General features: G+C 52.3%; 2 long non-coding RNA genes across 2 annotated transcripts in view; both read left to right on the forward strand.

The window, feature by feature from the left end:
* The window catches only part of LOC148775140 (uncharacterized), a 57081-nt gene that overhangs the window by 111 nt on the left and 41257 nt on the right, over window positions 1–15713 (forward strand). The window lies entirely within an intron of this gene.
* Window positions 35–3814, forward strand: LOC129551463 (uncharacterized). The gene is made up of 3 exons (XR_008685070.2): window positions 35–980; window positions 2102–2217; window positions 3354–3814. It is a non-coding gene; the product is annotated as an uncharacterized LOC129551463 (long non-coding RNA).

Consider the following 15713-nt stretch of genomic DNA (forward strand, 5'->3'; position numbering starts at 1 on the left):
ATGTGACCCAACAGAGCCGGCGTTCTACGTATGGGCGGGGAGGCGGCCATGTTTGTGAGGGGCTCCTCCCTTGCGGTTTCTCCAGCCGCCATGTTTAAGTGGGGCGGCGGCGACCAGACTGAGGGACCCTGGTTGCTGCCCCTGGCCACGTGCGTGGAGGTGGGCGGGAAGGCCCTGCGCGGTGGTCTCTTCCACGTGAGTCGGGCAGCTGATTTTCCCCGGTGCCGGCCCTGTCTTCTGGGCTCCGGGCGCGATGCTATGCTACAGTCCCTGGAAGTGGGCCCGCGAGGCTGTACCCGGCCGTGTTGGCACTGCCCGCCGCCGGGTGCGGGGCGGGCCGGGCCCGGGGCTGCACAGCGACCCCGACCGCGGGGGCTCGGAAGGGGTCGGCGTCTCCCGCCGCGAGCTCCGGGACGGCACCCTCGGGTGGAGCCCCCGGCGCTAGCCTGCACCTCCTGGCGGCGGCCGACATGCAGGAACCTGCCTTCTGCGTCCCGGGTCTCGGGTGTGGGCGTCGGCGCCACGGGGCCAGTTCCACGGACGAGGCTGAGGTCGCCGGGTTCTCGGGCCTCCAGAACCGGGAGATACCAGCCTCTGTGCCCGCGGGAGGCTCCTTCCGAGAATTGCTCACCTTCTCATCAGGGACGCAGAATAAACGACAGTGCTGTGTACTTTTGTTATTACTGTTCTAGCAGCCGGAGAAGGCAATGGCAAGCCACTCCAGTACTCTTGCCTGGAAAATCCCATGGATGGAGCAGCCTGGTAGGCTGCAGTCCGTGGGGTCGCTAAGGGTCGGACATGACTGAGCGACTTCACTTTCACTTTTTACTTTCACACATTGGAGAAAGAAATGGCAACCCACTCCAGTGTTCTTGCCTGGAGAATCCCAGGGACTGGGGAGCCTGGTGGGCTACCGTCTATGGGGTCACACAGAGTCGGACACGACTAAAGTGACTTAGCAGTAGCAGCAGCAGCAGCAGGTGAGAACATTTACATCAGGCAGTTTTATAAAAAACATTAGATTTATCACTTAAAAGTGTAAAGGTTGAAGTGTGTACCGCTCGAGGGACCCTCGCTCATGTGGTTCCCTGGCTCTTCCAAAGGTTTCATGTTTTCCTCTGACGGAATGACCCTCGAAGCCTGGAAATACAGTCAATGCCCGTTTTCAGTACATTAAAAAGCAGGGTCCCTCAGGATCCTCCAAAAAGCCCTGCAGACTGTACCGACTTTCGAAATCTGCCTTTTGTTAATTAGCGGGAGCCCCTTCCCATAGACTGCACGTGGGGCTTTGCTTTCGGCCGTGCGTCAAGTCCTAGGGTACACACTGCACACACCTGCACAAGCTAAGCCACCTGGCCTGTCCATCTTCCTTCCCAGCCCCCTGCTTCTCACCGAGTTGTTCCCCATGGTGCACAGGGAAGGGAAGAAAGACTAATGCAGACTGGCAGGAAATCCATTTGAAGAGGAAGCTAACATAATCACTGTCAGCTGCTAAGAAACAGGCAAAGTGATACAGTGTTAAATACCTAACCTGTCCCATTTTCTGGCTTCCCAGATGTCACAGTGGTAAAAATTCCCCCTGCCAATGCAGGAGACACAAGAGATGGGGGTTTGATCCCTGGGTGGGGAAGATCCCTTGGAGAGGGAAGTGGCAACCCACTTCAGTATTCTTGCCTGGGAAATCCTATGGAGTTGCAGCATCAGACAGGACTGATCACGAACGTCCCTTTTTCACTGGAGTGGGTTTCATAATAAGCTAGGTTCTATGGTTTTACGTCGGGCTCCTTAAGTGCTCTGAGTTCTCATTAACCTGGGGTTGATGGTCACAGGCCAGCGTTTGGCTCCAGGTGGTTATGGTTAACATCAGTTGAGATGAGCTGGACCACATCCTCTCAGTGCCACCCTGGTTTAACCTCCCTAAGGTGCTCTCGGGCTCTTGTTGCTGACATATTCAGCTCTTCCCTCACCACGCCCCTGCCCCCAGTCTGTGTGAGTGGTATTTTCAGCCTCCCAGCAGCCGCTCAGGCCTGACCCTGAGGCCCTTATTGCCCGAGTCCCTCAGTGACCATTCCTGGTCTCCCTTCTCCTCTTGCCTTTGCAGCCAGAATGGTGGTTGATCCATGGTGACCTGCCCCTCTGCTAATGCTCTTCAGCTCTTCCTCCCGCTTCTAGGATGAAGACCAGCAGTCCTGAAGTGCCTGGCTCAGTGGCTACGCAGTGAGTGTTGGTCAAATAAATGTTGGTTGTGAAGTTGCCCACCACTGCCCCTCATCTGGATTCATCTAGCCCTGCTGCCCTGTCCCCTCCTGCTCTGCTGTGCACCCCATTCCTCTGTGTGCCCCCGCCCTGCGTGCTCTCTTCTTTCCACCTGGAAAAATTTCTCCCCAGTCCCCACCCGTTTTGTCCAGCAAGTTCATTCCTTAAACCTCAACTCAGATGCAGTTTCTTGGTTGGGGGACATTACTAAATGTTCCCCTCATCCCCCCAAATTAAGTCTGCAGGTCGGGTTTTTTTTTTTGGTCATGCTGTGTGGGCATGTGCGATCTTAGTTCCCCGACCAGGGATTGAACCTGTGCCCTTCGCTTTGGGAGCTCAGCGTCTTAACCACTGAACTACCAAGGGAGTCAGTCTGCCAATTGTTTTTTAGCATCATGCACTCTTGCTCCAGGACATGGTGCCAGCTGGCGCTGCCCTCTCTCTTGGAGCACCACATGGCACATCCCTGCACTTGCTCACTCCATGTGTCTGCTGAGCTCCTCTTGTGGAGGGCACCAAGCTGGGCCTGGGGTGGCAGTGGTGGTGAGCTCACACAGAGCCTGCCTTTTAGTGTTTTGGCCCTGCAGGGGTTTGGGCACTGGTGGAGTAATCACACAAGGACCCATCAGTGTTGGAGCAAGAGGCCACAGGGAAGCCACACAGGGGCAGCAGCTGGGATGTCAGACCCACACGGGGTCAGATAGAACTCCTTGGAGAGTGGGAGTGGATCAGGAGTCACCTCTTCCTCCAGGACCCAAGCCCCTTTCAGGTTCCCCAGGAGGAATCGTGCAGGAGCCCCCGCCTGGGCAGAGGGTCACCCTTCCTGAGGCTCTGCCCTGGTGGAGGAGCCGTGCTTGGACCCTCTGCTCTCCCCACCTTCCCAGCTGCCATCTCAGGATGTAATCCATCCTGAAGGGCACACAGAGAACATGGAACCAAAATCATGCCTCGGAGCATCCTTCTGGGTTCCTCGGCAGCTTTGGTCTCTCTTTCTCTTGCTCAACAGCTGTACGCCCTGCTGTTTCAGGGTTAGGGGCTCTGAGAGGGGTGTCTTATGATGGCAGGATGCTGGTCCTCATTGGTGGTTGGTCATCCAGGTGGATTGCAAGCTCCCTGAAGGCAGGGACTGTGTCCTGCTCACAACGATGTCCTAGGACCCTGGCCCGTGGCTGCGATGTGCTGGCAGGGACTTGGGAAGCACTGGACAAAAGATGGATGGTGGTGATGACACATCAGAAGAATATAAGGATGGAAGATTCCGAGGAAACTTTGTCTTCTCAATGAAGACACAGTCTCACTGCTGAAGCACCTGTGTGTCCACAGCTCAGTGTCTGCACTTTATGAACACCACAGGGCAGGCGAGAAATCAGAAGAGAGTTTTCCACTGATTAGCAGTCCATCGGTTCATTAACTGAGGCCATCCCTAATCTGGAGTGCGTCTAGTTACTCTCAGCAGATGCTGGCCTATATGATGAGGGGTTGTCTCTGATACCCTTACCCTTTATATTTAAAAGAAAGATGATAAAAAAAAAAAAGCTCTCAGTAGTTCGTGGAGCAACAAGAACTCTCATTCGTTCCTGGAGGGATGGAAGCACAGTGCAGCCACTGGAAAACAACTGGGCAGGTTCCAACAAACCCAGACAGAGTCTTAGCATCTGACCCAGCAACCATGCTCCTTGGTAGTTATCCAAGGGAGCTGAAAGCCTGTGTCCACACTCAGCCTGCACATGATGTTTATGTCAGTTTTATTCACAATTGCTAAAACCTGGAAGCAACCAAGATGTCCTTCGGGAGGTGAATGGATAATAAACTACAGTGCGTCCAGACAATGGAGTATTATTTAGTGTTTAAAAAGAAATGCACTCCCAAGCCTTGAAAAGACAAGGAGGACCCCTAAATGCATTTTACCAAGTGAAAGAAGCCAATCTGAAAAGGCTGCATACTGTGTGGTTCCAACAATATAACATTCTGGAAAAGGCAAAACTATGGAGACAGTAAAAAGATGAGTGGTTGCCAGGGGCTTGGGGAGGGGACAGATGAGTAGGCAGAGCATAGAGTATTTTTAGGGCTCTGAAAATACTCTGTACAATATCATCGTGATGGCTGCGTGTCATTATGAAAAAAAAGTGAAAAATGTTAGTTGCTCAGTCATGTCTGACTCTGTGACCCCATGGACTTTGTAGCCTGCAGGCTCCGCTGTCCATGGAATTCTCTAGGCCAGAATACTGGAGTGGCTTGCCATTCCCTCTCCAGAGGATCTTCCCAACCCAGGGACTGAACCCAGGTCTCCTGCATTGCAGGCAGATTTTTTTTACCATCCGAGACACCAGGAAGCCCAAGAATACTTGAGTGGGTAACCTGTCTCTTCTCCAGGGGATCTTTCTGATCCAGGGATTGAATCCTCGTCTCCTGCATTGCAGGCTGATTCTTTACCAGCTGAGCCACCACCAGGGAACCCCGTTTTCATTATAAACTTGCCCAAATCGGTAGAATGTACAGCACCGAGAGTGAGGCCTAATGTAAACTGTAGACTTTGGGTGATAATGACATGTCAGCCTAGGTTCATGTATTGTAAAAAATGCATCCCTCAGGTGGGGAAGCTGATGGTGGGAGGTACGTGGAAAATCTCTGTGCATTCCCCTCAATTTTTCTGTGAGCCTAAAAATTCTCTTTTAAAAGCCAATGAAGGAAAACAAATGTGATAAATTTCAGCAGTGATTAGAAAAAAGAAAAAGCTCACAGCCTGATTTTTAATGTTTTGATTGACCTGAAAGACAGTTTCCTTATTAGCTCACCTCTCCTGCCTGACTCAGTTGAACAGTCACAGCACTACAGCTGTGCAGCCATCTAATTCCTTGAATGAGTCAATCACACGCAAATTTGCCAAGGTCCTTCCAGGCACCAGGCATCTTCAGGACACGAAGATTGACAAGGAGGTGTAGACTCAGAGCCCCGCAGGGCTCACAAGAGGTGCACATACCTCCTGTGAGCAGAGAAAGTGCCAACAAGTTCCAAAGGGCCACTAGTGTGCAGAAAACAGTCTCTGTGGAGGGAGGATGATCAGGGAAGGATTTCTGGAGGAGGTGATGCTGGATGCAAAGAGTCGACTCATTGGAAAAGACCCTTATGCTGGGAAAGATTGAGGGCAGGAGGAGAAGGGGATGACAGAGGATGAGATAGTTGGATGGCATCACTGACTCAATGGACATGAGTTTGAGCAAACTCCAGGAGATGGTGAAGGACATGGAAGCCTGGTGTGCTGCACTCCACAGGGTTGCAAAGAGTTGGACATGACTGAACGACTGAACAACAGTCTGTGGGTGTGGGAGCCCAGGGCTGCCCTACACAAGGTCTTGCTGGTAGTTAAATATCAGTGCAGCTTCCATCGGCTGCTTTGCAGGCTAATCAAACAGTCTGTGACATTAAAGCCTGTGAGAATAATAGGTCATTTTCTGCTTCAGATCCCCTGCAAACTACTGGGAAGAGGGGTGAACGGTGGGTCTGTTACACAAGTTCACATTTCAGCAAATTCAGGACCCACGGCGAGACCTGTGTGAGGGCCTCCCCCAGCTTACAGCTGTTCCCCACTTATGCCTCCCTTATAGGAAACTTGGAGGCGTCCTTATTCAGAATTTCTTGATCTTGTTTTTCCTTGTTAACTTGGCTTTCCATGCTGGGCTTCTGTCTTTTGTCTTCAATTAATCACGTGTGTGTTCTAAAAAAAAATCTAACTGCTCTGTTTTTACTGCTAGCAACTCTGAATAGTCTTAGGAAGTAGTCAGGATGTAAATGTATATGAGGCAAAATCCTCCTGATGGCTCCAGTTGCATCGACATCAAATGGCTAGAAATTTACCAGGATCAGCCAGGGCTGGTCCCCGGCGGCCTTCCAGCTGCACTGTGACTGCCATCAGTATCCATTCATTTCATTCATCCAACGTTTAGAGAACTCTGTATGTACTGCACTTCAGCACCGTGAGAAATACTGGGTCCACATCACACAGCTTGGCTGACAGCTGTAGGGGTGGTGCTCCCGTGAAGCCTGGGGGCTTGGAATCTTGGGGAACCGCATACATTCACTGGAAGCCAGGGCAGAGATAGCACCACGCTGCTGCTTTGAGAACCGCTGTGATCCCCGTTTGCATTGACAACACGTGGAGCACACTCCCCGAGGGTATTAACAGAACCACAATCCAAGTGGGACATTTTGGACTGTGTCCTGGCCTGGAAGTTCTGGTTGGCTGTGTTGGGACAAAGCTGTTCGCTGAGCACGGGCATCACAGTGATCGTGTCCTTTGAGTAAAAACCCAGGGATTTGCAGAGCCTGGAAAAGGCTAAATTTCCAGTGAGACAGAGAAAGTGCTGTTTTATGAGGAGCTTTGAGTCAGCAGGAAGAAAGACACAGAGGAGGAAAGGTCTATTCTGAGAGCTCCAGGCCCTCGGGCCAGGGTGGGGGTAGTGGGCCTTGGCTCATGGTCACGTTAGTGGGGATGCTCAGGCTGGGAGGGAAAGTGTGAATTCGTCTCTCGCTGCAGATTTACCTCTGCCTTTCGCTCCCAGGTGTCTTCCATCACCTCCTCAGCTCGTTTGGCTAAACATCAGTGACACATTAGGGATAGGTGCCAAAGGTGTGAATTTGCTTCGTTAGTTCAGTGCTTTCTCCCTCCTCGGCTGTGTGGTTGTGTGTGGGTTGAGCGTGGGGTTAATCCGCTTGTAAGGTGCTGAGTTCTGGGCATTGCCCGCACCCCAGCCCGAGCATCACAGGACCCTGCCTTCCTGACGTGATATGGGGAAAGCCACCAGGAGAGGCTGGTGGTGACTGCGGTTCTCACTGACATCACATTCTGGACATGGAGTCAGTTAGCACTGGGAACAGTTGACCTCAAGTCTAGGTCTCAGGGGACTAAACTTCATCGGAGTCCAGATCCACCAAGTTCCACCTGGGCTGCAGAGAGGTTTCAAGGTGCCGCCCCCGCCCCTGCTGTCGGGAAACGTGATGAAGGCCCTCTGAAGGGCAGCAGAGCGATGGGAGTGCCCGCCTGGGGTCGGGTGGGGGGACCCGGGACTGCAGTTTGTGAAGTTTTCCTTCCAGATGCCCTCAGCCTCTAGAAAGACTTGAAAGCCATGAATATGCAGGTTTGCTCTCAGTGATGTGGGTGGGGCAGGGAGATTTTGCGCCAGCAGCTTGGAAACAAGACAAGGTCTCTGGGACCTCATCTGTTTCCCTGTCCTAGTGGCTGGTGGCCAGACTCAGAGAGGGAGAAAGGTACTCAATAGGGGAGGGGGTTAATTCACAGAAACATAACCTGCATGAGTCTGCAGGGGTCCTAAGGGATGCCGAAAAGGCCCCCACCCCACGCTGGTGAGCGGGGTCTTCCCTGATCCATGGGCACAGGGAGTACAGTGACACGTGGCCACCCTGCCCGCACCAGCTGGCTCCTGTGCCCGCAGGAATCCCCATGTCCTTGAAAGGCATCTGCCTTCTTGCGTCCCCACACACGCTGGTGTCCCCATCATGCTGCTTCCTAAGCATCCAGAACAGATTCCGGTCCCTGCATTCTGAGGCAGCTCAGTGCCGGGTTAAGTGTTACCGTGTGCAGATTGAAGTGGTGCAGCCAGGGTTACCTGTGGCTCCTGCTCAGCAGCTGGCAGGTGTGAGCCGGTATCGTGGACATAACCTTGCCTCTCAGGGGTGCCTCAGCCATGGCTGGCTGGCTGCCCGGTTCTCTGCAGTTTCACCTGTCTCACCCGGGCGTGGGCTCCCCTCCTACCTTGAGCCAGCCCTCTTTTCAGTCTGGGCACAAAACGGGAAGGGGAACCTGCTTTGTTGTCTGGTCTCCAAACACGTCTCAGTTTGGGGTGCTGGCTCATAGACAGGGAGCAGCTCAGGAGGTTTGTGCCTTATTGAGTCTTTTATGACTGAACCATCTGGAAATCTGGGAATGTTTCAAACTAACGCAGTTGGCATGAGCTTAGAGGTGAAAAGGTGGGGATGATCTTTTCTGTTGGAGTGGCCAGTCCCAGGATCGCTAGCTTCCATATTCCAGAAGGCAGATCTGTATTGGATCCGGGTTGGGACAGAAGCTCATCTCTGTCCTCCCTTACACACACACACACACACACACGCACGCACGTGCACACACACACACACACACACACGCACGTCCTGGAGAGTTCAGTGTGTGTGCATGATCAATCGTGTCTGACTCTACCCAGCCAGGCTCCTTTATCTGTGGGATTTCCCAGGCAAGAGCACTGGAATAGGTTGCCATGCCCTTTTCCAGGAGATCTTCCTGACCCAGGGATTGAACCCAAGTCTCTCATGGCTCTTGCATTGGCAGGTGGATTCTTCACCATTAGTGCCACCTGGGAAACCAAAGTCAAAGGACGCAAGACCTCATTCAGTTGCAGGTTGGGGGCCCCCAGGACCACCCTGAGTTGCTGATTCTCCCGAAGGAATCACAGAGCTCATGAGAGGTATGATTCTCAGGATTCAGTTTCATTTCTTCAGGAAAGGGATGCAGATTGAGATCAACCAAAGGAGAAGATGCCCAGGCAGAGTCCTGGGAAAATACCTGAGGAGGAGTGCCCTCCCCATGGAGTGCTTTCCTGCACCTCAGTGTCCCATGCCCTTACTAGGTAGGCCTCCAATCAACTGATTATTGATTGATAATTGAGTTCCCACATCATTGGCCTCAGTCTCCACTGATACCCTTGACCCCCACCCTAAATCACAAGGTTGGTCCTTCTGGCCCAGCCAGCCCCACCCTGAGCCTTCCAGGTGAGCTGTTCCCCACCCTACATCACATTGCGTGCTCAGTCGCTTCAGTCATGTCTGACTCTTTGCAACCTCATGGACTGTAGCCCACCAAGGTCCTCTGTCCATGGGGATTCTCCAGGCAAGAATACTGGAGTGGGTTGCCGTTTCCTTCTTCAGGGGATCTTTCCAACCCAGGGATTGATCCTGAGTCTCTTATGTCTCTTGCATTGGCAGGTGGGTTCTTTACCACTAGCGCAACCTGGGAAGCCCATTATTGGCCCATTAAGGGTGAACAGAGTCCCCCAGGAAAGCAAAGACACTATCAGGGAAGATATCTTAGGAGTGATTGCCTGGAAGTGGGGGACAAAGGCCAGATTAAATTCTTTAACACACACGGGCAGAGCGGGGGGAAATGAAATAAAATGTTGTTCTGTGGGTCTGCAACTCCTCCTTTCATAGGCTGGTTGGAAATTTCTTATCTCTTTTTTTCCTGATTTCTGTTGAATTCCCTGGAACGAATGCCTATTGTCTGTATGTACCTGATTACAAAGGAAAAGGTTTTATAGAAAATTTTTCCTCTCAGGAAGAAAAAGAGGCACCCTACCCATTTCTCAGTGAGAGATAAATGTTCTTTTGAATAATTTTTAATTTACAAATTTTTTTTTGATGGCATTACTTCGAGGATGCAATCTTCCAGCAGCGGGGCTTGCAGATAACGATGTTTTAATATTTGTGCTGCTGCAGAGGGCGCCCAGCGATGCCGCGGTGTGATTTGTAAGGCAACTCCTATCATCTTGCTGTGACCACGAAAATGGGACCCCAGTATGCCCAATATAGCCTTGTCTCTCCCCATGGCCACTGGGACCAGAGCGAGGCTCCTCTCTCTGGCCCAACCTAGAATGACCGTAGCTGCTCATCCAGACCAGAGGCCAGCCTCCCCTGTCTGCTGAGAAGTTAATTATCCATGTCCCCAAAGAAATGTTGTTGTCTGCTCTTCATTTTCTGCCTGGAATTTTTAAGTTCATATTTTAAGGTCAGTAAAGTTTTGATGGTTCCCTGCACGGTGGCTCCTGAGTCAGTGGTTGCTCTGCATCACCCACAGGGCAGAGCTCTGTCCTAACAGCGATCTTTTCCGCTTGAGTTTCTCAGCGATTGGTTCTTAAACTTTACTGCCAGGATGCTTAGCATCACGTACCCCTGACTCTTGGAAACAGCATCTGAGGCCCTGTGGTCCAGGTTGGGGGGCTGCCTGTCTACCTCTCAAGCCTTCCCACCTCGACTGCATTTGTGCCATGGACACTTACCTGTGGGGTCAGTGTGCAGCATCACACCCCAAGGCTGGGGCTGGGGTGCTGAGTCAGGCAGGGAGGCCAAGTGGAGGCTGAGTCTTGGCCTCAGATCCTGGGGAGGTCTCATTGGGATGCCAGGGATACAGAGGTGAAGGCATCAGAGGGGCTGGGTGCCCCAGCTCTGCAGACACGGCCCCCCCAACTTCTGACCAGCAAGAGAGCTTCAGCTTTGCAAAGACTAGGGTGTCCACCTGAAGCAGCAGCTGACATGGATGGGGTGGGATGCGACGCACAGGAGCGGGGCCCTGCCAGGTGCCCTGTACAACTGGGTGAATAACCAAGTTGTGTTGACATCGGTGGCGTTCCGGCACCTGAGCTCCATGCTGATGGCTTGGGTCTGGTGAGGCTCGCAAGTTTTCTGAGCCTGTCCGCGGGTGCCTGCACTGCTCTAAGCCTCTTCCGAGGATTCCCGCCCTGTCTTCTCACACCCCTCCGTGAGACGGCTTCTCTCCAGGCCCCATTTACACCTGGAAACAGGCCCAGAGATGGGATGTGACTTGCCCAAGACCACAGAGCACGGAGGGCCTAGGGCAGGGTCTGAGCCTAGTGTGCCCACTTCTCCACCCCCTGGAGCTCTTCAGCGGAGTAACCTGTCCCCGGGGAGGGCTGGGTGTGGAGCGCGGGGTGAGGGAGGCAGGCTGCTGGGCGCAGGGGCCCTCCTTACCCACCAGCTCTGATGTCTCTCTGTCTCGGGTCTCCGACACCAGGGGGCAGGATGAGACAGGGAACGGAGGTGGAGGTGGTGGCTCTGGGCCGGCCCTGCTCTTAGGAGGGCGGTGGGTGCAGGCAGGCAAGTGGGGCAGAGAAAGTGGCTGTTTTTCTCACGACCTTCAGGCCCCTCTGGCAGGCTGGGTGCAGAGTGAGCAGCCCTACTTTAGAAAGTGTGCATTTTCCACCTCTCAGGCTCCCAACACCTTGGTGAACACCAGGGAATGAATCGAGAGAATTAAAAATGAATTAAAAAGAAGCGGCAGCTGCTTCCAGCATAGGGCTGTCAGGAGTGGAGCTGGCCTGCCGGGCGGCACCTGCAAGGACACCCATGCCCCCACCTGCCCTCTGGTCTGGCGGTCATGTGGATTCCCTTGGGGTCCCCGCAGGTTCTGTGCCTCATGGGGGTTTCTTGGTGAAGCGGGTGCTGTTTTTCTGCTGCCTGGAGTTTTGCCTCCAGCCTGGGGCTGGCTCAGCCCCCCTCCTTTGCTGGTCTTTTGTTTTCATATACTTTTGAAACATTGAAATACGGTTGATTTACAGTGTTGTGTTAGTTTCTGGTGTACAGCAAAGTGATTCAGTTATGCATACATAACCCTAACCCTAACCCTAACCCTAATCTGTTCTTTTTTGGATTCTTTTCCCATATAGGTTATTAGAATATTCAGTTCTCTGTGCTATACAGTAGGTCCTTATCAGTTATCTATCTTATATATAATAGTGTGTATATATGCTAATCCCAAGCTCCTAACTGGTCAAATTCTTTTTCTTTTTAATTTAATTTTAAAATTTATTTTTATTGAATATAGTTGACTTACATTGTTTTGTTAATTTCCAGTATATAGCATAGTGATTCAGCAATATATATATATATAGCAAAGTGTGTGTATATATTTATAAAATATACTATATACTATTATATATATAATATGGCTATTACAGAATATTGAGTGGCATTCCCTGTGCTATATAGTAGATCCTTATTGGTTATATCATTTAGATACAGGGATGTGTTTGTTAATCCCAGCCTCCTAATTTATCCCTCTCCTCCATCTTTCCCCTTTGTTAACCATAAATTTGTCTTCTGTGTCTATGGGTCTGTTTTGTATATAAGTTCACTTGTATCTTTTTTTTAGATTCTACTTATAAGTGATATCAGATGGTATTTGTTTTTCTCTGACCCCTTTGCTGATCATCTCAAGCACCTTTGTTGCCCAGGGACCTTCCTGTGTGGAGGTGGGGGCTCAGGCCCTCACCTGAGTTTGCCAGCACAGGCCATCCCATCTGATGGGCGAGCAGGGCTCCTTGCCTCCGGCCTCGGTGCGTGGGGTCTTAGGACTCGGATGGAGTTTCATCTGCCCCCCCCCCCACTCTCCCCCAGACTTCTGGAAACTCCTGCTGTTTTGTGGGGTCACCCGGGGATCCTATGGTCCACATCCTTGGTTCACATGGTGAGGGAACAGAACTCAGGGTGACTCAGGCGCTTCCCAGTCCCAGAGCCCCTGATGGGCTGGCTCCTGATGTGTGTCTGCCAGCTCTCCCTGTGGGTGGCTCTACTTCCCCAGGGCTTCAATTCTGGGTCTGCCTGCTGCTGCAGCTACTGTTTATTTCCTTTTCTCCACCAGATTTTCCTTTCTCTCCTCTTGTCCCAAACCTTCTTCCTTCCTCTGCTTCTTGGGGGCACTCATCGAGGCCGCCAGCCCAGCCCACTCACACTGTTGTGGTGATAGGTTTGGGGGACAGAGGATGGGCTAAGGAATTCCCAGAGTGTCAGGGCCATTGGCCTCCGAGCCTCCTGGAGAAGCCAGTCTTGATGGAAGGACAGTCATCACAAACACCCTGCCTCAGGGGTTTATGGACATTCCCCCAGGATGTACCCTGATGCCTTGATCCCATTGTTGTTTTTCAGTCCCTGAGTCATCCCTAAGTGCCCCCCCCCCCTGCCCATGGACTGCAGCATGCTAGGCTTCCCTGTCTTTTATCATCTCCTGGAGCTTGCTGCTTACTCCTTGGAAGGAAAGTTATGACCAACCTTGATAATATATTAAAAAGCAGAGACATTACTTTGCCAACAAAGGTCCGTCTAGTCAAGGCTATGGTTTTTCCCGTGGTCATGTATGGATGTGAGAGTTGGACTGTGAAGAAAGCTGATCGCCGAAGAATTGATGCTTTTGAACTGTGGTGTTGGAGAAGACTCTTGAGAGTCCCTTGTACCGCAAAGAGATCCAACCAGTCCATTCTAAGGGAGATCGATCCTGGGTGTTCATTGGAAGGACTGATGCTAAAGCTGAAACTCCAATACTTTGGCCACCTCATGCGACAAGTTGACTCACTGGAAAAGACTCTGATGCTGGGAAAGGTTGGGGGCGGGAGGAGAAGGGAACGACTGAGAATGAGATGGCTGGATGGTATCACCGACTCTGTGGACATGAGTTTGAGTGAACTCTGGGAGTTGGTGATGGATAGGGAGGCCTGGCATGCTGTGATTCATGGGGTCGCGGAGAGTCGGACACGACTGAGTGACTGAACTGAACTGAACTGGAGCTTGCTCAGATTCATATCCTTTGAGTCAGTGATGCCATCCAACCATCTCATCCTCTGTCATCCCCTTCTCCTCTTACCTTCAATCTTTTCCGGCATCAGGGTCTTTTCCAATGAGTCAGCTCTTTGCATCAGGTGGCCAAAGTATTGGAGCTTCGGTCCATTGGAAGCATCAGTCCTTCCAATGAATATCCAGAGTTGATTTCCCTTAGGATTGACTGATCTGATCTCCTTGCAGTCCAAAGGACTCTCAAGTCTTCTCCAGACTTGACCCCAAGTCTTCAACTAATCTGGGCCCAGAAACAGATTTGGAACTGAACATGTGGATATACTGTCAGATCATCCCACGACACTGGCTTGCTCCTAGACCTGAGCCTGTGGGTGCAGTTCTGAGCTGCTGCATGTCATGGGGACCCAAGAGGGAGACCACGGCCCTGGTGGTGGTAGGAGCCGTGTGTCTGTCAGCAGGCAGAACCAAAACAAAGCAGAGACTTGGAGAGCCGCCTCTGGGCCCGCTGTCTCTGGGCCTTTGAGGTCATCTTGACCAAGCGGCCGGTCTGCAGCTCATCTCACCTGCAGAAGCAGAGCCCTCTTCATACAGATCTGAAATGCAGCCCCCGGGGTAGCTTTCTGTTTCCTTGGCTCCCATGAGCGCCCGGGGGGGATGGCAGTGCTCAGAGCTCAGCCAGGCTCTTGCTGAGGATGGGCCTGTCCTGAGTCATCACCGGGGTTCCTCCAAACCTGGCTGTGTGTCCTGGTCCCCCTGGGCTGAAAAGTGACCCCAGTGCAGGGAGAGGCAGGGCTGCTCAGCTTCAGGAGCAGACACAGGGGACCCACCAAGCCTCAGCAGTGTCTAACTCCTGGTCTCGGCCAGTGCTCTTCATTCTCCTTGAGGGAGAATTTTTTTTTTAACTTCTTATTTTGTATTGGAGTAGAGTTGGGCCTCCCAGGTGGCGCTAGTGGTAAAGAACCTGCCTGCCGATGCAAGATAGGGGTTTGATCCCTGGGTTGGGAAGAAGGGCATGGCGACCCCTGTTCTTGGCTGGAAAACCCCATGGACAGAGGAGCCGGGCAAGCATAGCACATAGCTGATTAACAACGTTGTGTTAGTTTCAGGTGAGTAGTGAAGGGATTCAGCCTTACATATACACGTATCTGTTGAGGGGGAATTTCTATCCTTTCTTCAGGCTCTCCCCCCACAAACTTGCCCTGAACCCCAGGACCTCTGCGGTACCATGTTCATGCCTCTGCCTTCAGACTGTGTCTGGGCCCCCAGTGACCCCAGGTGGGCCCTTTCCTGTGGGAAGTGGCCAGGGGGTGGCAGGAGAGCAGGAGGTTGTGAAGGGGTCACCTCATCTCTTTGAAGTTTGACAGGATCTCCTCTCTGGCCTCAGTTGTGCTCACTGGGCCTCACCTCTGACCTCCAAGCTTCAAGGCCCAGGGGAGCTGGCAGCCTTAAGAAACATGGTGTTGGGCTTCTGGGTGTGGCCTACCTAGTGGGTTTGGATGGAGGCCTGTCCACTGCTCTTCTTGCTGGAATCCTCTCGAAGTGGCTCAGAAACCCCTCCCCTCACCAGGCACTCTGCCCAGACACCTCCCCTAAGGAGGTCCAGGTGATCCAGGCTCAGCTTCTGCTGTTTGGGCTGCTGAGCGCATTTGGGGACAGTGACAAATGACACTGAGGGAAAGACTGGCCTTAAAACTGTCAGTGTTGAGGTCTACAGACAGAAACCACGAGGTCATTGTTTGGGGCCTCAGTGAGGCAGGCTTCGGTTCGAAATCGATTTTGAAATACAGACTATCCATGCATTCAGCCCGTACTTACTGAGTGTTTTATGTGCATGATGTTGATGTGGACAGTGCTGGGGACACCGCTGGCTCCACATGCCTGCCCTTGTGAAGGCTGGGGCCTAGGGAGATGGAAAATAAGTAACATCTACGTGACTGAGCAGGCTGCACAGCATTGTGAGATCATGCCGAGGGCAATGGGAGACTAAGCAGGACGGATGGGGGACAGGAGCACTGGGGAGGCCCTGCGATGTTAATAACATTGTTGTAACGGAAGCCAGCATCCTGAGGATGAGCTCAGAGACCACTGCA

The sequence above is a fragment of the Moschus berezovskii genome, chromosome 17 (genome assembly GCF_049115385.1).
Source record: "Moschus berezovskii isolate FMDL1 chromosome 17, NW_MosBer_1.0, whole genome shotgun sequence".
In the NCBI taxonomy this organism is placed as follows: domain Eukaryota; kingdom Metazoa; phylum Chordata; class Mammalia; order Artiodactyla; family Moschidae; genus Moschus; species Moschus berezovskii.